Source organism: Sapajus apella, unplaced genomic scaffold (assembly GCF_009761245.1).
Source record: "Sapajus apella isolate SASKATOON/1434 unplaced genomic scaffold, GSC_monkey_1.0 scaffold6, whole genome shotgun sequence".
NCBI classification, from domain to species: Eukaryota; Metazoa; Chordata; class Mammalia; order Primates; family Cebidae; genus Sapajus; species Sapajus apella.
In genome coordinates, this window is record NW_022436946.1 from 22,257,723 (window position 1) to 22,279,272 (window position 21,550).

Sequence of the window (21,550 nt, forward strand, 5' to 3'; positions counted from 1 at the left end):
CAATTAGAAAGTTAAAATGATATTACACAGGGGATGCCTGCCTCTGTGAATGAAAAACACATATTCAAGAGAATTTTAGCATGCGGTAGGTGTAGGATATATGGTTGATAAATTATAGAGAATAAGAAAGGTGCAATATATGGAAAGCATACATTTTTCTAACATAAGCATCAGAATGAATGGTGGTGAAATTGATTAAAACACATTCAGAAAATTCACTAAAATAAAAAACACAACATAGGTAGAAGGATGGCATATTATTTAGGGTTCTCTAGAGAGACAGAACATTTCCCTTTCCACAATGTAGTTACCTGGTAAAAGGCCAGAGATCTCCTTTTACCTCTGCAAGGATGGGAGAAAGATTCACAGCATAAATTGTCGGTAACATAGTGGGGTTCTTCCTCAAGGGGTCCTGGCCTTCCCTTCATTCAAGGGGTTCTGGTTCTGTAAATCAGCTCAAGTCTGGAAATTGATTGAGGGGCCATGATTCTCTGTTTTTATAATTCAGGTTACTCTTTTGTCCATTCGGCCTAGAAGTTTCCTGTTTGTATAATTTAAGGAGGAATGCATTAGACTTTCTATCAATGTCACATCTAGGAACACTATGATCAATTAGCCAATGCCAGAGCGCTACACAAGTCAGACTATTCTGATTGCCTCTTTGCCCCTGCTGTCTATTACAGTAGCTACACCCACCTTGCCTTTGATGGTTGAGTGCTGTTTCTTGGCCCCTGCCACCTCAGGATCCAATTATTCCCACTATATTTAAATTTTATAGTTGAATGACTGTGGTTCCCATTGCTAGATCTGACATACAGAGAAGAGCAATTACAGGCCTCTTCGAATATGTAGGTGCTGCCCTCATAAATCTATTTTGTAAGGCATTGGTCAAGGGTATATCTTCTGGACCCTCCCAGCTGGGATGAGTAGGTCTGAAGTGACTAACCCACTCTACCATCCCAGTCTCCCTAAGCCTTTGGATCCTTTCCTCTACATTAAACCAAGGGAGATCAGGCATTTCCAGCTTGCTCACAGTGGACCATCTTCTAATCTACATTTCAGCAAACCAAGCAAATAAACTATTAGAACCTTTTTTTAACTCCCCAAGCTGCAGCATTAATGCAGAGTTCCTACCCAGTGGGCCCAAATCAGTAAATTCAGCCTGATCCAACCCTATGTTCCTACTACCATTATCCCACACCCTTAAGATCCATTCTCATGCCTGTTCTCCAGATTTCTGTTTATATGAATTAGAAAACTCAAGCAGTTCTTGAGTGAGGCATACCTCCTCATGGGTCACATACGCAACCTCACCTCTAGGGGCCTTCCGGAACTTTAGTTATAGGTCTAGAAGCAAACAGGGGTGTTAGGGGTGGCTACTCAAGAGAATCAACATTATCTTGCCTGGCAACTGCCTCAGGGAGGCCATCACTGTTGCCTAGGCAGTGCAGGGTTTATCTCCTCAGACAAAGTTGGAAAGGCTGATGGCAGCGTGGGTAGGGGAGGGGATATTGTCATTACTGGGGATGGGGAAGCTCGCTCTTCTGGCAAAAAAGCAAGAAAGTTTCACCAGAGTTTACAAACTCAGTGTCCCCAGCTTCATCAGGGTCCTCCCACACATCCCCATTCCAAGTAGCAGGGTCTCATTCTTTTCCAGTCAATGCTCTCAATTGAACAGTAGACACCTGGTGAGGCTGTGCATGCATCTTTCATTGCAGGTCAAGCACTTATACGGTAAGAGCTTGTATCTGTTTTCCACAATTTCAGCTCTTTCTGTACAAGAAACCCAGGCAATCTTAGCAGATTTGAGGCTAAGCCAGGAGATAGAATCCTTGATTTCTTTCATCATTTTGTCCACTGAACTTAGGAGTGACTAAGCAGATTATTATGTTTCTTGTTTCTCACATACGGTCAAGGTATTATGTACAGAGTCACTAAGCTCCTTGCTTCTCATGAGCAGTATATGCAGAGTGTCAAGTCCATTTAAATTGCATAATTCTTCTAAACAGCTCATGCCAAGGACTATCAGCGTTCTCCACACTATTAGAAGTAGAGTCCTTATCACTTTTGGATCTAATCATATTAAGCAGCCAACTCCAGAAACCCCCAAACCAAAGAAAGAACTCAATCCTTAATATTCTGTTTCTCTAGAACCATTCCTGGTACCAAAATCTGTATTAGCATTCTCTAGAGGGATATATATATATAGATATATATATACATATATATATAAATAAATAAATATACAAATATATTATATATATAAATATCTATATATATATATCCCTCTAGAGAACCCTAATACAGTATACATATATATATATATTCCATTAGTTCTTATATATAATATATATAAAGGGGAATTTATTAAGTATTAGCTCATAGCATCACAAGGTCCCACAATAAGCCATCTGCAGGCTGAAGAGCAAGGAGAGCCAGTCCGAGTTCTAAAACTGAAGAACTTGGAATCTGATGTTCGAGGACAGAAAGCATCCAGCATGGGAGAAAGATGTAGCTGGGAGGTTAGGCCAGTCCCCACTTTCCCATTTTTCTGTCTGCTTATATTTTGCTGTGCTCTCAGCTGATTAGATTGTGCCACCCAGATTAACGGTGGGTCTGCTTTTCCCAGCCCACTGACTCAAATGTTAATCTCCTTTGGCAACACCCTCACAGACATGCTCAAAATCAGTACTTTGTATCCTTCAATCCAGCCAAGGTAACACTCAGTATTAGCCATCACAGATGGTTTTACAGAAGCAGGATTAGAGTTTAGTTTAGTTTGGAATGTCTGAGCTGAGATGCTTAGTATGATGTTAAGCATGGGTCTGTACTTTGAAAAGAAATCTAAGAAGGATGATTCAAGTGTTGACAAATACGTGGTGAATAATGTTCTTTGAGAGGATGAGATAAAGCTAGAGTGGGTAGCTCATGAGAGAAGAAGATGGAATTTTTTTTCTGAGAAAGTCCAAAATATAAGGAACAAGGGAAATACATTTAAAAAAATGTAAAAGAGATAAGAACCAGAGGTCTTATTAGCTGAGTGCTGACAATGAATCGGTCACTATTCTGTTTTCTATATGCATCAACTCATTTAGTCCTCTACAAAACCAGTGGAATTCATCCCACAATTATTATTATCCCAATTTTACTGGTTAGAAAAAGCTCATCAACAGTGGATAACTTTACAAGATCGTATATATTAATTATTGCTTTTCAGGTATAAATAATGAACAACATTTTAAGGGACTCAATACTATGAAGAATTGTGATCTTAGAATCAAAATTCAAACCACGGCTAATTGATGCTTTTTTTCCCCTAATGAAAATTGTGGACATCATTATGACTTCATTGGTCACTTAAGATTTTATGGATCTATAACTTATCAAAGAAAAATTTTCTGAAATACATCATCCTCAATTTGCTCCTTTTTCAGGAATATGACTTGTTATCATGGTATGGGTAAAGGACGGTAGAGAATCAAGAACTACAAATAATGCACAAATGTGAGATCTCCATCTCTATCAATTGCACTTATTTAATTGGCCAGAGAAAATCATAGTCCACATATGTGTTAGAGTGAGAAAGCGTAACATTCCCTTAAGCCTGGAAGTAGAGAGAAACTGGGTACTAGTGAACAATATTAGAACTATTACAAGGTCCAAAAAAAAAAAAAGAAAACAAAAAATTTATTCACATTTAATATTCCTTCTCTTATTTTCTTGTTTCTTATCTTTGCAAATGCTGCCATCATCTATTGACTAAACCGGTTATTCAGGAACCGTCCTTTCTTTGACATTTCTTGAATATATATACCTCCTTACTTCAGGTCTTCATCATTTCTTGTCTGGATTATTGAGACCATCTCTTAACTAGTCTTTTTGTTTCTGATAATCACATTCAAATTTATTATCCAAGTTACTGACAATTTCATCATTCTAAAAGGAAAATCTCACCATGCAGCTCTCTGGCTGAGAACCAGCTGTGGCTTTCCTTTCAATTGTTTTTCATCCATCCCATATTTATTTCTCAAGCCTTTCTGCTCTCCATACCTTGCCTCACTTTTACACATTTAGTATTTGGCTATATTAAACATTTTCAGTCTGCAAATACTTTATTCTCTCCTGGGTCCTTAGTTTTACAGTTCGTATTTTGTTATTTTTATTAACAACCATTTATTGAAGGCTCACTAACATCTAAATAAATAATTCTCATTAAATCCTTTCCATATCCCTGTAAATTTATTAATATTGCCAGTATATAGACATGAACATTGAAGCTCAGAGAATAATTATGAATCTTATTTTAAATGTGTAATCTTGGTTTGTAAAAGATCTGAGGAAAGAGAACTAGTACTCGAGTGTGAGCTAGAATTCAAAATCATTCTTTATTTAAACCACTCTGTGTTGTAACTTGTTCTGGAAAATTTTCCAGGTGCTCGTCTACCTTCCAGCCCACAGTTTACAAGTCTGATTTTGGTGTTCTTAATGTGGGTTTTCAATCCAGGCCTTACTAATTACTATCATAGCTTTTACTATAAAGCATTATAATGGGCTATCCGAAATAGTTATGCATTGCTTAACGATGGGAATACCGCAGGTATATGCATCTTTAGGTGTTATTTGAACATTATAGAGTATAGTGTACTTATGAAAACCTCGATGTTATAACCTATAGTACACTGAGACTATAGGCTATATATAGCCTGTGGCTTATAGGTGACAAACCTGTACAGCATGCTCCCGTACTGAATACTGAATGCAATTGTAACACAACAGTCATACTTATGTATCTAAAAATAGAAAACATACAGTAAAAATACACACCTGTATAGAGCACTTACCATGAATGGAGCTTGCAGGACTGGAAGTTGCTCTGGGTGAGTCAGTGAGTGAGTGGTGAGGGAAGGTGAAGGCCGAGGGCATTACTGTACACTACTGCAGACTTTATACATACTATACTCTTACTCTACACTCAATTTATAAAACCTTTTTCTTTCTTCAATAATAATTTGACCTTAGCTTACTGTAACATTTTTACTTTATAAATTTTTTATTTTTTAAAAACTTTTTGACTCTTTTTTGATAATACTTAGCTTAAAACAAACCCTTGTACAGATGTACATAAAAATTTTTTTGTATTTTTATTCTATATGCTTTTTTCTAAGTTTTATTTTTTACATTTTTTTACTGTTTAAGCTAAAAACTAAGACACAAACACACACACACACACTATCCTAGGCCTACACAGGGTCAGGATCATCAATATTACTGTTTTCCACCTCCATGTCTTGTCCCACTGGAAGGTCTTCAGGGGCAAAAACACCATGATGCTGTCATCTCCTATGGTAACAGTGCCTCCTCTGGAATACATTCTCAAGGATCTGCCTGAGACTGGGTTATAGCTAACTGTTTTTTTCAGTAAGTAGAACTACACTTAAATATGATTAAAAACTATAGTAGAGTAAATCCATAAACCAGCAGCAGTCATTTATTATGATCACGTATTATGTGCTGTATATACTTGTATGTGCTATACTTTTATATGACTGGTAGCACAGTAGGTTCATTTACACCAGTATTACCACAAAACTGTGAGTAAAGCATTAGTTACATTACAACATTATGACAGCGACAACATCACTAGTCTATAGGAATTTTTCAGTTTCTTTATAACCTTATGGGACCACAGTTGTGTTTGTGATCTGTCCTTGATGGAAATGTTGTCATGAAGCACTTGCTTCCTTAGTGTTTTGGAAAGTTTCGGTACATAGCGGTCACTCAATAATTGTTTGTGGGAAGAAGAGATAACGTTATAATTTCTTTTATTTTTTTGCCAATTAATTCTTTCACAGTCCATATATTAAAAAGAGCTGAAAATCTGTCACATTGATCTTTTCCACTTAGGTACACCGAAGTATTAAATTTTTGTCTACCTTTTCACTTGTTCTTGCTTCTAAACTGCTTTTAAACTTATCTTCATTCCAGTGATTAACATGTTCATCACGTATGTTTATTTCTAGTTTTTAATTTAATTATCTACATATGCACACACATATACACACATATGAAGACACATAGGCATACATATGTATGTGTATACATATATATGTATATATATACACATTCATATAGATCATGTATATGTATATGTGTATGCATGAGTGTGTATCCATTATACACTGTTGAACTCATTTGATATTTATAAAGGTGATTCCAAAATATCTCAATATCCCTTATTAAATAATTCTTCTCAATTTTCTGATGCTTTTTTATTACATAATAAATTTATTATGTAAGGTCCGTTTCTTAACTACTTAGTCATTTCCAGTGATGTTTTATTTCTTTTGAACTAATATCACAACTTTAAAATAAGATCCATTATTATGTGTTTGTATATAAATATACACTTTTGTTGTTTTAAGAGTAAGGCATGCTATTTTAGAAAAGAGAAAAAAATGAAAGAAGAAAATAAAATCAGAAGCAATTTCATCACATCAATATTTTATACTATCGATATTATATTTCCATTATTCATTCATATATAGACTCAGACACACATACATGCATGATTACTGTATTCATCTGTGTCTGTGATGAAGTGATATATGAATACATATGCATAGGTACATATGTGTGTGGTCTAACAGATTGTTTCATTGACTTTTCATCTTGGAATTATACCAGCAACCCAAAGCCTCAGAACAAAATGCAGGCCCGCGAACCCCCACATTTTAAAGTGAATGGCAGAACTGTCTATGCAGGACTTGGAAGGTGAAGGTGATATAATTGATGCCAGCACTATTAGCTAGTCTCCTATCTTGGAAGCAAGAAGCAAGTGTTCTTTAAGTGCTAGGGCTTTTCTTTCACCTTGGGTCAAATAAGAGAAACATTGAGAAGTTAGCAAAATGAAGAGAGAAGGTTGTTTTACAGATGGTTGTTAACCATATCCTGTGAATTTTTAGTCCCTGGCATTATGGGTAAAGGAAATTAGGTCTTCTCCCTCATTTGAAGTTATGTGATGGATCTTCAAGTGATCCCTTTGGAGGCCTTGCCAATGGGCTGTGGGAGTTGGAAGAAAATAGGAGCTGACATTTGACCCATATCTGCAAAATTTAAAGGTAAGAGGCTGTGACTAGAGCTCCCCCTTGCCTGGGGTAAGTCACGCTGAAAGAAAACTGCACTTCTCTCAATAGCAGAATGAAAATGTGAGTTCTCTAAAGACAAGGTGTAAACTTGAGAGATGGAAAGGGACCTTGACTAGTGATATCCTTTCTGAAGTAGAAGCACTGAGGGTGATAGCGGTAAATTCTTAGCCTTAGGCAAATAAACTTGTGTGGTTCCCAATGGAATGGTTTCCCATTAATCTGCAGAAGTATCCTATGAATAAAAGGGTTGGTTTTCGACTCCTGCCATTTCAAAATTACAAATATGTTAGCGACTCAAGAGTGTGTATCCTTTCTTCTTATTCCACCTTCATCCAAGGCCCTAAGCTGGAGAAATCAGAAAAGAAAAGTTAGTGAGTGGTGCAGGAGTTGAAGAGCACTCATCATTGAGCAGCCAAACTCTGCTTCTCTTCTGTAGACTAAAAACGCTCAAGTGGGATTAAGCCACTGCAGGAAGAAGCCTTGACTTAGGGAAGGATTCTGAGCTTTGTTAGTATGCGAAACTGAGCTCGAGTCAAGTGGATTTTTATAAACCCTCTACTCACTAAAGACTGTGGGATATCCCCATGATTTTACGCAGAGTTAGAATAACCACTAGTTAACAGAGATTTGAAAGGATATAAAAGAGTGAAAACTGAGGTGGCTCTTGTATATACACTATCAAGTTCAACTTAATAAATTGCTAATGAGTATGCATGTTTGTATGTTCTGCATACTGAACATGGGTATATACTGTATATACCCGTGTATTTATGTGTGTATGTCTACATATATTAGTGTTTATGTATGTGTATGTACAATGCAATTATCTCCTGTCATTCTTTGAATGTCAAATTTTGTTTTAATATCTAAATAAAATCAAATAAGCTCTCAATTTCATATAATGTTGGCAGTGCTTCCTCCATCTTCATTTCCAAAAAGTTATGTGGGATCTTTACGTTTTCTCCTTTTGTCTCATTTGCTTTCCTCCGCTTTACTCTTCTTGAGTTTTCGATCACCTTGGGCCATTTCAATACAGGCATTCCAACTGCATAGGTTGATCTGATCCTTAGTGCCCCAGACTATCAATTAAATTTGACCTTTTTTATTTTTTAGGGAGCCACTAAACTGCACTTGTAGGTAAACAGAAATTTGGTGAAGGCTTGGTGATAATAGCTAGGAACACGAAGCAAAAGTTCTAATCCCTAATGCCTAATGGCCCGTAACTCTAAATCTTAACCCTCTTCAAGGTTTTTCATCTCACAAAACAAATGCTTTTCCACCCAGGATCAACCCACATTGGTTGTTTGCTTAATAATAATAATAGTGAATCAAATTCATTAGAAATGCTCATTATCATATTTAGTTCCATACTTTTAATCTTAGAGACCCTTACTTGCCTTGAAATCAGATCCACTATAATGTATTCTAAATCTTTATTTTCTTATTTAAATTTTTAAGCAGTGAAAAAAAATTACTTTGCATATAGTATTAGGTGAAGATCAAACTATTTTCACAAATAGTTATTGTGTTTCCCCAGTACCACATATTGACTAAATGACCCTTTACCTGACTGTTCTGGAAGCAGAATTTACCTAATTGTCTTAAACCAGTATCAGTTACTCACAATGTAGGACTTTCTTGTACATCCTAATGTGAATATGTATTAGGTTGGTGAAAAAGCAAACTCAATGGCAAGAACTGCAATTACTTTTGCACCAACTTAATTTTTCGTCTTCTTCTTCTTGGTATTAATCTTTTTTCTCAGTAATTACTTAGATTCTCAGCTTTCTGTTCTTTCAAATGACCCTGTAAAACACTTTATTAACTTCTAAAAAAAAAATCTGATGAGATTTTTTATTGAAATTATACGAAGAATATGAATTTGGGAGAATTTGAATTTTTATAATATTTGGTTTCCCCATCTTGGCAAATGGTTTGGTAGTCTATTTAGCTAGATCTTCTCATGAAAGTCATGTGCACATTCCTAATGATTTCTGGTGTACTTCTGACATATCTATAAACTCATATTGGAGATATCAGATCATTTTCTTGATCTTTAGGAACTTTCAATGCTGTGAAATTGTCTATGGTACAGAATTTATATACTCACGTCTGAGTAAAACCAAAGATTATGCATTTTAACATGATGATCATCTGCTTTCAGTCAAGTCTTTCTTTCAGCGAATATCTGTTATTATATTTTACATACTATTTTATGTGCTACATGGCCGTCAGTAACAAAACACCTCAGTAAATGGTTTGATACTCCTCTTAATGTTTACATTGTCGTGGAAGTAAATGATCAGGTAAATGTTAAAGCATTAAGAGTGCTATAAAAATAGAGCAAGAGGAGAAGGACTAAGAATTTGAGGGGTGTAGAATAATTTTTGAAAGAATATCAAGGTATACCTTACTGAGAAGATGACATTTATACAAATACATGAATGGTAAGATGAGATATGCATAGTGAAAGGAAGTATTCCAGACAGAGGAAAGAGATAATCAATACATTAAGGCAGGACTATGCCTAATGTGTTCAAGACAGTCAGAGTCAGGCATAGTGTCACAGTCCCAGCTACTCAGGATGCTGAGGTAGAACAGTGTGGACAATATACTAAGACCCTGTATTAAATAAAAAAGCCAGCAGGCCAGAAGGCTGAAATACAGTGACTGAAATGGATAAAAGGAGATGAAGTCAGAGAGGAAATGCGGGAGACTGATTGTGTAGGACCTTGAGGTTGTTTTAGTAATCTTGGCTTAATTTTTCATGAAAGGTGAAAAAATTAGAGAATTGAGTGGAGAAATGACATAAACTGACTTACATCTTTTTTTTTTAATTTATTTATTTTACTTTAGGTGCATACTATATCTGGCATTTCTCCCCATGTTAACTGTCCCCACCCTCCCCACCCCCCACTGTCTCTCCCCTACCCCCCCCCACTGCCCCCAGTGTGTGATGTTCCCCTCCCTGAGTCCACGTGTTCTCATTGTTCAACACCCACCTATGAGTGAGAACATGCAGTGTTTGACTTTCTGTTCTTGTGTCAGTTTGCTGAGAATGATGGTTTCCAGATTCATCCAAGTCCCTACAAAGGACACGAACTCATCGTTTTTTGTGGCTGCGTAACTAACTTAAAGGGCTCATTTTGGCTTTTGTATTGAGCTTAGACACTAGGGGAGCAAGAATAGAAAAGAAAGGCCAATTAGAAGGGCATTGCCATCTTGACGCTGCCATGGGCTGGGAAGATAGCAGTGGAGATCATAAAAAATGGTTAATTCTACACCTGCTTTGAGTGCAAAGCCAAAGGTGTTTCTTTCTGGTTGCATTTTCCCTCCTTCATTAAGTAATCTTCATTTTATAACTTCTCCAATTCTGACTTAAAATCTAGCTTACTTCTACCTGGGTTCTGTTATTAATAGAATTATCTTCTTTTAGGCTTTAAATATGATGCTTTTTGGGGGGAAAATGTTGAAGGTTAATCTGGAGTTAGATAACTATAGTAGGAAAAACCAACAACAACTTTGTCTAGAAATTTGGAGACTATGGTTCTCATTCCTGGCTCTCTAATTGGCTTTCTCTGTGGTCTGGGATAATCTTATTGTCATTGCTTATAAAATGAGGTTAGAGTAAATGATCAGTACTATTACTTCTCGCTAAATCTTCTACCAATCTATGATTCTGTACTTGTGCACTGGCCAGTTAAGAGTTAAATAATAAATTTTAAATAAAAAAATTTGAGTTGAGTTCCTTGAAATATCAATAGATTGCTTTGTTATAGCTGACAATTTTTAAAGACAAGGAACAGGAAGGACCCCAAGTGAGCCTGCAGTATTTTGGGGGATGGTAGTCTTGTTAGTGGCATTCACTGTAAGTTTCTTTGTCCTTGGCACCCAAATAGGAGCCCTTGTCTGTAATGCTTGATTTCATTGAGCCTGCTTTCGCTTTTTAATCCTGCATATAGTAGAAACTTGGTTCCTGTTTCCATCTTTTCTTACCTTCTCTGGGAGGATTTTCCCAGGAACTGCCTCTGTTCAGAATCACCTCAACTCCCCCACTTCAGTCCTGCACTTCCAAAACCTGATTTATTATGGTTGTGTCACTCCATTAGATGTGTACATGGAGGTGCCCCAACAGCTTTTTAATCTATTTGATCTTAACGTTTTTCTTTATTTGTTACTCTTCTTGAAATTTCTCTCCATAGCTGCCAAATCCATCCCAGTGTTTCCCCAACTGGGACCCATTGTTTGCATGTAGCTTGTCCCTGTTCTCTCCAGGATCATACAAAGCTTGTGATTCTGTGCAGTAGTTCAGATTACTCCTTCCTGAAACTAACTCAATTTGTTTTCAAACGAATATCACAATATTGTTTCCCCATCTCAGGGGGTTACATTTGTGAGTCTATTTGTCATTGAGAGATGAGAATTTAGATGTTGAGAGGCTGTGGACTGAAAGGCAGAAATGGATTGTTTTTGCAAATGGAAAGAAATTTACTCCAATTTAGCTAAAAGCACAAGACGTTTCTAATCAAGCATTTGACATCATGACCAGGCCTGGGAAAAAATATACCTGTTCGCTTACAATTGGTTCTGCTCACAGAAATGCTTTCTTATTGTCTGTGCAGCTACAGGAAATATGGTTAATAAAAGCACATGTCAGCCTGACTGAAGCTGTGCTTTAAAGCCCTGCCAGACCAGGCTGCAAAACTGTTATTTCCTATTTTGAAGACTAAATCTCAAATTATGGTTAAAAGGTAATCAGTTTTGGGGAGAGTGGCCTGCAGAGGTAGGCAGTAATTCAGATTTGATTGGCAACATGAGTTTTTTCAGGGAGTTCAAATGAGTTCAAAATGAGGAGCACTTTGAAGGCCGGAAACACAATCCAAAATCATGATTCTCAGAATTTTTCTAACAACAAGTTACTGGTAAACTGTATTAAAAAATTTTTAAATCATGTTTTTCCCAGGAACTATAATGATAAAACATAGTGGATTTGTGTATTTCTCATTTGACCCATGTAACATAACCATGAGATAGGTATCACTGTCATCATCTTATAGCTGAGGAAACTAACCCAAGTTTCCAAGGTTTACAGTGTCAGGGCCGTCCTGTCTCCCTGGTCTCTTCCCAACAGAGCCCAGGTGCTTATGGTCCCGTGATGCCTGCTGGAAAGGCTGTGTAAGAGTGTCTTTTCCAACTTTGCTGTGCTTTTGTTTGTTACGTGAGCACCATGTTTATTGCTTCTATCATTGACAGAGCAATAGGGATGGCTGCAGCGACCTGTCTGTAGTGCCTGCTGCCGTGACACCAGCCGCAGTAGGGGATGAGTGCTCCACAGAGGTAGTGGGAGCTGAGTGTTCCACAGAGCTGGTGGGAGCCTGGAATAGGTGGAAGCCCTGCCACGCTTAAAAGTTGGAGGGGCTGGAGCCCTGCCTTCCCAGGCGCAGCTGTAGCAGACCAGCCAGCTACGGGCCAAGGCACCTCCGTGCTCTCAGGACCCTAGGAAACACCCTTGCCCCTGCAGGCTCGAACGTACCTGTTCTCACTGCCTGCCCTCTCCCTGCTCCTAGTGCCCACTCCAATTTCAGAGCAAAGTTGTGGCCAAGCCTGGGCGACCCGGCCCAGTGTGTGCATGCTTGGGGCAGCACTGAAACATCAGCCCCCTATCACCTCAGTCCCCTCCAGATTTTGAGTGCCCATGAGCACGGGAGGGAGGCTGAGGTGGGGGCTAAAGGCAGCTCGGCACCTAACGGCAGCCAACCCTCGGCACAAAAAGCCTGGACGCCATAGGCACCATGCACAGCAGGTTAATGGGGCTAGGACACAAACAGGCTTCTGGGAAGAAACGGCGGGTCCCCAGAAAAGACCCACCTTCAGGCCAGGGATAGCTTGAAGCCCGCATGGAGTAAGAACTTCACCGAGCTTTCTCTGGGCCCTCCCATGAGTGCTCATCGGCCAATCAGAACCCACTTTCTTCCCTCTTAAGCCCATAAAAATCCTGGACTCAGCCAGATTTGGGCAGATGATGGGATGACCTGCCTGCAGAAAGGAACTACTCATCGTAGGTCTCCTCTCTGCTGAGAACTGAGTGGGCAGTGGGACAAGATTGCCCTGCGAAAAGGAGCTACCCACTGTGGGTCTCCTGTCCGCTGAGAGCTAAACAGATGTTGGGATGACCTGACTATGGAGAGGAGCTAACCATTGTGGATCCCCTCTGATCTGTTCTGTTGCTCAATAAAGCACCTCTTCACCTTGCTCACCCACTACTTGTCTGCATAGCTTACTCTTACTGGATGCAAGACAAGAACTTGGGACCTGCCAAATGGTGGGCCTGAAAGAGCTGTAACAGAAACAGGGCTGAAATACACCCCTTGCTTGCCACATTGCAGGCAACAAGAAAAAGAGAAGAAAGAAGGAGAGAAGAGCTTCAGCCCGTCAGACAACCCATATCTAGGAGCATCCCAAGCCAGGGCTGTGACACACTTTTTGCGGTTCTCTGGTTCCTGGCATCTCCAAGCATCTGGGTGCCACTACATTCCCTGGTGCTAGCCATGGAAGCTGCTTGCCATATGCCAGGTCCAGCCACAGCCTTGCAGGGAGCTGGTGCCTGGAGCTGCCTGCTGTGCTGCAGCCAGAGTGCCTATCTATGGGTAGTGGCTGAACCCCATGCTTTCTCACTCACACACCCCTCACCGGTCGGTGCCTGGCTCACCCTTGGCAGGCACAGGATCCAGGCTGGCAGTGTGAGCTGAGTGCTGCCTGCCAGGCCGAGTGGGCAGATCAAGCCCAGTAGGCCAGAGCAAAATTCAGGCAAAGGCATCACTGGCTGCAGGGATTTCTGGCCAGAAAACAGACACCCAAAGGATCCTGTGAGAAGAGCATCTTCCTTAGAGTACTTGTAAAGACAAAATCGGTGGAAATAATATATGTCAAAAAATATATATCGAAAATTAAGATGACCTTGCCTAAAAGATAACTTATTTTTCGTGTTTCATATGTAAATGTCATTATTTAAAATAAAGTTGTTTCTTGTAGGTGAAAGATATTGTTATTAGGTACATCAATAAAAAGTTTAGAAACAAGTGTATTTTTATTTTCATTCAAAAATTGTGTTGCTGACATTGTTGGAGAGAAAGAAGTTTATTTTATACCAGCGTCCTAGTTGTCTCTATTAGATCTGTGTGCCAACCAGCTAAACCAAGGCTTTGCGTTTGGCAAGAACATCTGGATTCTATGTTGACTTTGCTATCGACTTATTTTTTAACATCATAAAATTAACATCACTTACATCTTCTCTCTCTTCCTCTAAGCAGATTTAGGTTTCTGGATATTCCTTATTTTACTCAGGAAAATTTTCCTGTTTAGATCAAGTGAGCTTGGCCACTATTGGTTGGAATTTATTAGCATTTATTTCTTTTGATGTTTTATTTGGCATATTAATATTTATGTTCTTATCTCCTTGCTAGGCTGGGATATTCTGTACAACTAATGCTATGTTTTAAATGCATGCCTGACTATTCTCAAAGGATACTCAATAAGTCTTTGTCTAGTGTTGAACAAGAGAACAAATTTTCACAACACTTGAAAAATCTCCCAGTGAAACATTTAAATTAATTATATATAGAATTCATCCAGTTTCAGTGCAAAGCTAAAAGGCCCTAAGACTTACTTCTAAGCTGCATGCTAATCATACTCAATTGTTTATCAAATGATCTTTCAGTTGGTTGGAATATGTAGATATAACGAAACAAAACAAACAAAAAACCCAATTGTTACTGAGGACAGGTAAAGCATGTAGGACTTTTGTATACGAAGCTGAAAGAACTCGGATTTTTTTTCTCTTGTTCATGTCCTTCGCCCACTTTTTGATGGGGTTGTTTGTTTTATTCTTGTACATTTGTTTAAGTTCTTTGTAGATTCTGGATATCAGCCCTTTGTTAGATGGATGGATTGCAAAATTTTTCTCCCACTCTGTAGGCTCCTGTTCACTCTGATGATAGTTTCTTTTGCTGTACAGAAGATCTTTAGTTTAATTAGATCTCATTTGTCAATTTTGGCTTTTGTTGCCATTGCTTTTGGTGTTTTAGTCATGAAGTCTTTCATGCCTATGTCCTGAATGGTTTTGCCTAGGTTTTCTTCTAGGGTTTTTATGGTTTTAGGTCTTACATTTAAGTCTTTAATTCATCCTGAGTTAATTTTTGTATAAGGTGTAAAGAAGGGTAAACCTTATATGAAGTTATTGCCTAGGGTTTCTTCTAGGGTTTTTATGGTTTTAGGTCTTACTTTTAAGTCTTTAATCCATCTTGAGTTAATTTTTGTATAAGGTGTGAGGAAGGGGTCCAGTTTCAGTTTTCTGAATATGGCTAGCCAGTTTTCCCAACACCATTTATTAAATAGGGAGTTCTTTCCCCATTGATTGTTTTTTTCAGATTTGTCAAAGATCAAATGGTTGTAGATGAGTGGCGTTATTTCTGAGGCCTCTGTTCTATTCCATTGGGGGGTGTGTGTGTGTGTGTATGTATGTATGTTTTGGTACCAGTATCATGCTGTTTTAGTTCTGTAGCCTTGTAGTGTAATTTGAAGTCAGGTAGCATGATGCCGTGAGCTTTGTTCTTTTTGCTTAGAATCATCTTGGTTATCTGGGCTCTTTTTTGGTTCCATAGGAAATTTAAAATAGTTTTTTTCTAATTCTGTGAAGAAAGTCAATGGTACCTTCATGGGCATAGCACTGAATCTATAAATTTCTTTGGGTAGTATGGCCATTTTCATGATATTGAGTCTTCCTATCCATGAGCATGGATTTTTTTTTATTTGTTTGTGTCCTCTCTTATTTCCTTGTAGTTTGTACTTCTCCTTGAAGAGGTCCTTCACATCCTTTCTAACTTGTATTCCTAAATATTTTATTCTCTTTGTAGCAATTGTAAATGGGAGTTCATGCATGATTTGGTTCTCTGTTTGTCTATTATTGGTGTATAGGAATGCTTATGATTTTTGCACATTGATTTTGTATCCTGAGGCTGTGCTGAAGTTACTTATCAGCTTAAAGAGATTTTGGGCTGAGATGATGGGGTCTTCTAAATATAAAATTATGCCATCTGCAAACAGAGACAATTTGACTTCCTGTCTTCTTATTTAAATACCCTTTATTTCTTTCTCTTGCCTGATTGCCTTGGCCAGAACTTCCAATATTATGTTGAATATGAGTGGTGAGACAGGGCATCCTTGTCTTGTGCCAGGTTTCAAAGGGAATGCTTCCAGCTTTTGCCCATTCAGTATGATATTGGCTGTGATTTGTCATAAATAGCTCTTATTATTTTGAGATATGTTCCAGCAATGCCTAGTTTATTGTGAATTTTTAGCATAAAGGCCTGTTGAATTTTGTCGAAGGCCTTTTCTGCCTCTACTGAGACAATTGCTTTTTGTCATTGGTTCTGTTTATGTGATGGATTACATTTATTGTTTGGCATATGTTGAACCAGCTTTGCATCCCAAGGATGAAGTCAACTTGATCGTGGTGAATGAAGTTTTTGATGTGTTGCTGGATTAGTTTTGCCAGTATTTTATTAAGGATTTTCGCACTGATGTTCATCAGGGATATTGGTCTGAAATTTCCTTTTGTTGTTGTGATCTGCCAGGTTTTGGTATCGGGATGATGCTGGCCTCTTAAAATGAGTTAGGGAGGAGTCCCTCTTTTTCTATTGTTTGGAATAGTTTTAGAAGGAATGGTATCAGCTCCTCTTTGTACCTCTATTAGAATTCTCTTGTGAATCTGTCTGGTCCTAGACCTTTTTTGATTGGTAGGCTATTGATTACTGCCTCAATTTCAGAACTTTTTATTGGTCTATTCAGGGATTCAACTTCTTTCTTGTTTAGTCTTGGAAGGGTGTTTGTACCCAGAAATTTATCCATTTCTTCTCGATTTTCTAGTTTACCTGCATAGAGGTGTTTACAGTATTCTCTGAAGGTAGTTTGTATTTCTGTGAAATCAGTGGTGATAACTCCTTTTTCATTTTTTATTGTATCTTTTTGATTCTTCTCTCTTTTCTTCTTTATTATCTGGCAGCAGCCTATTTATTTTGTTAATCTTAAAAAAAACAAAAACAAAAAAAAACAGCTCCTGGATTCATTGATATTTTTTGAAGGGTTTTTCAAGTTTCTGTGTCCTTCAGTTCTGCTCTGATCTTAGTTATTTCTCCTGCTAGCTTTTGAATTTGTGTGCTCTTGTTTCTCTAGTTCTTCTAATTGTGATGTTAGGTTGTCAATTTTAGATCTTTCCCACCTTCTCCTGTGGCCATTTAGTGCTATGAATTTCCCTCTAAACACTGCTTTACCTGTGTCCCAGAGATTCTGGTACATTTTTACCGTATTATGGTAAATAAAGTTAATTGTATTTTGGTAATCTTTTGTCTTTCTGCAGAGTAGGCAGGGGTTAGTTAGGATTAAGTGAAATAGCCTTGTCTGAGCAGAATTTATACAATGTAAAAATGTATTGCCTCTTTAATGATAAAAGAAATAATCTCTGCTGATGTCATTTTCATGCCTTTTCAAGAAACTATGTGGAGCTAAAATATTAAAATAACTTATTTTCAAGTAGAATACCATATTCTGAATTATAGTTGAGTACCTTGTTACTGTCAATAAATGAACACTCCTAAAAGTTCTGGTAGTTTGAAGGTAATAATTAGGAATGTCATTCATTTGTTTAATGAAAATGTCAATAATGGCAAAGAAAGCATTTTAATTTTTTTTTCCTGTGGGACAAGAAGCTTCCTTTGTATTAGTTTCTCAACCTTTCATTATTCAATAAATGATAACTGTAGAATAAATCAGGCAAAGTCACTAGGCTGGCGTCAATCCCTGGATCTGATTATTGAGAGTCAATTCTCCATGAATACTTTTAGATTACCATTAAGTCCAATCTTTTTGTGGAAAGACCACTGGCAAACTTGGTTATAGTATGGTTGAATAGCAAATATGTCTTGGAAGATGGGATAGTACGTTGCTGAAGACACATCTCTCCTGTAAACATTTGCTAATATCACAGAATAAAGGACTCTTCCTCACCAGAGGAGAGGATTGGTCAATGTACCAGCCAAACTCCAAGTGTTATAGTTTTTTGAGTCCATGGTGTAATACTTCCTGTGTTTGTGCAGGATAACATTAGGCTCTTATAGTTTCCCCAGTGCTAAGATGTTCTGTGAACATTCAACTATCTGTTTTCTAATCTAGAGACTTTTTGTTTATTGCCAGAATACCATCTATCTGTGTGTCTATCTATCTATTTATCTACCTACCTACCCACCTACCTACCTACATATCTATTACTGTGGCAGCCTGACTTTTTAGCTTATAAATGGAGTAGGTATTTAGACTTAATTTTAGGCTTAATACAGATACCATTCCTTCATTAGCCTGTATCTATTTTGTCATATTAGCCTCTATCTATTTTGCTGTGTTGATGATTGTAATGATGAGAAACAAGAATCATTTTTATGGTATCAGTTGTCAAAACATTCTGTATATCATGTGTTCTCTATGATACATTCAAAAATGAGATCCTAGTAATAATCTGTGTACCGTATGGAGTTCTTTACACACACATACTTGAAGGACAGTTGAGATACAGATAAAAGCATTTCCCTGGTGGTAGTGGTAGGGTTGAATTTCTTTGAAACATACCAAGATAAAGTGATGTCATGCAAAGTACATGGTGACATGGGTACAGCAGGGTGTCAGCTAGGAGCAGACTAGATTGACCTTGACAGCAGACCTAGTGGACTAGTGATCTCTGAGGCCCTTTATGTGCATGAGTAGATCTATGCAAGTTTTCTGGCTAAAGGAAGAAGGTGGAGTGCGCGCGCGCGTGTGTGTGTGTGTGTGTGTGTGTGTGTGTGTGTGCGCGCGCGCGCGCGCACGCGCGCACATGCATGTTTATACAAGGGTGCTGGAAAGAGACAGAGATAAGCAAGAAAGTTGGGGGAATTTAGAATATGAAAAATAACCTATATCTTGCTTCTTGTTTGCCACAATTACTATCACAGCCTCTGGAAGATGCAATGGTTAATAATTGCTGCTGATTCTTTGATATGGCTATTCCTGGAGACAGTGTGGAATCAGCTCAAGTAAAGACAAGTCCTAGAAAAGGACTTTTTTTTTTTTTTTTAAGGAAGATTCCTAACAGCTACATAGTGGCAATGCTCTAGACATGGAGTTTTTTGAAGAGTTCCAAACCCAGTGTCCCCAGACTGGTGGTTGCAAAGTTGCTTTTCCTCACAGCTACTGTGATTGCAAGGCTGCCGGTCTTCAAGGCTGTCATGGAGCTGAGGAGAATTGCTGTAGGACAATTCAAAACATCACAAAGCTCACATTCTTATCAAGATTTAGTCACTTTTAAAGACTTGTTTTTAATTGGTTTCTAGAGTTCGCAAAAGTTGATTCTGACAAATCTTGCTAGTGGTCATTGCTTTTATGATATAGATTTTCAGAGGTACTTAGCCTGCCATTTCTAACTGTTGGGCTTTGCAAATTATTTAATCTCCCTTTTTCTCAATTTTCTGATTATTAAAACAAGTATAGTAGCATGCTTCAGAGAACTGTTGTGAGGCTTAAGAAAGTTCATTCAAAAAAAGCACTTAGAATAGTACCTGGTACATAATGAATATTCAACCAACACTGGCTGTCAGTATCAGTAGATTCATTTTAAATACGTAAGTTTAGATATCAACAAACCGGCCCTGTATTTTCCCCAAATTTTGGTTTTATATTCACCTTTTATTTTTCTGAATTGTTTTACCTAGCTACAAAGTTTTACAGATTCTATTCCACAGTGTTTCAGACCATAGCAGTTGATAATGTTTTACATTCCATTATACAGAATATTCCTAAAGCTTTTTGGAACAATAACTGATGGCCAGACTGTTGAAGATATTATGATTCCACTTACTGTTCAAATATGTAGACTGAAACAGGGTAATTTTGCTTTCTGTTACCTGAGAAAAATAAGAATGCCACATTTATTTACATACTTTTATCAGTGTGGCTTCTAAAATTTCACTTTTTGAAAGAATTGTCCCAGGGTACAAATAAAAAAGTCCAAAATATCTTATCGAATACCTAGAGCTATCAAAGTCATTAATGTTTTATGAAATATTTAAACTTTTAATAATAAATAAAGCTCCTTCCTAAACAGATCTCCAACTGAGAGAGAATGCGTGTGAGAAGATAAGGTATTTTCCGTGCCTTAAATGTCAGCAAACTTGAGCCTGTCAGAGTAAGAAAATGGGAATTTCATAAATGAGTATTATATGTAATTACAATGACTAATATTGAATATTTAACAATAATTATGAAAAATAGATAGTTATTTTCCCTCTGTTCTAAATGACATTAATATTATTTAAAATAATATTAAGGATAGTACTCATATAATGAGTTACTTCATTAAAGATATTCTTAGTTTTGTTTCTATATTTGTAGAATTCTTAAGGCTCTTAATTTTGAATCAGCAGAAAAATATGGTTATCCATGTTCATGAGTTGTTCTTTAACTTCAAAAGTGAACTGAGATATTTTAATTATTGTATGTTTATAATTATTTTATGTAGTAAAGATGAAAACAAATAAGATCTAAAGAAGAGAAATATACTCCACACAAAACTTTCTAATTAAATGTATCAATCTGGAGAAAGTATTCTTTCTTAAGGACCAAAATTTCAATTCAGTTTTATATAATTGTTCCTGTATACCATGGATATCAGATAGAAAGATAGACAAGTAGATAGTTGACAGGTAGGTGATAGATAGGTAAATAGATAAAGATGGATGGATAGATGATAGATAGATAGATGAAAGGTAGATAGGTAGATAATAGAATAGGTAGGTAGATAATAGATTAGGTAGGTAATGATAGGTAGGTAGGTAGATAAATAGATGATAGGTAAGTAGATAGATAAGTAGGTAGGTAGGTGGGTAAAAAGACATAGATATAGTTAATGTGACTGCCTTTGCTATTTGAAGATTTGGAATTAGAATGCCTGTATAGGTAAACCTCATGAAAGTTAGGGCTCTTTCAGTTGTTAGAGATAGAAATCTCATCTCAAACAGTCCTAAGTTTTTTTAAAAAGTACATACGTGTACATATAATCTGAGAAGTTGAGGGGTTGAGCTCTTCCAGAAATGCTGGTTTAAAGAGCTCATCAAAAGACTCCACCTCAGCTCTACCTCATCTGGGTAGTTTCATTCACAGTTCCATTACAGGACTCAGTATCTTCAGAACCATGTCATTAAGAAACAAAAGAAACATTTCTGCTTCAGCAGTGACTCAAACAGAAGCCACAGAACTGGGTTTTGTTTCCCCACTTTGGCCTGTTTGGGTAATGTATGAATCCCTGAATTGTGTCTGTGTATGCA

General features: G+C 37.4%; 1 protein-coding gene and 1 long non-coding RNA gene across 5 annotated transcripts in view; one reads left to right on the top strand and one right to left on the bottom strand.

Annotated features, from left to right (window-relative positions):
* The window catches only part of THEMIS (thymocyte selection associated), a 223,582-nt gene that overhangs the window by 116,097 nt on the left and 85,935 nt on the right, over nucleotides 1-21,550 (top strand). The gene's annotated exons all lie outside the window — the stretch shown is intronic.
* LOC116549320 lies at nucleotides 4,608-21,280 on the bottom strand. The gene is made up of 3 exons (XR_004267807.1): nucleotides 21,268-21,280; nucleotides 10,124-10,128; nucleotides 4,608-4,692 (listed from the first exon to the last, which is right to left on the bottom strand). It is a non-coding gene; the product is annotated as an uncharacterized LOC116549320 (long non-coding RNA).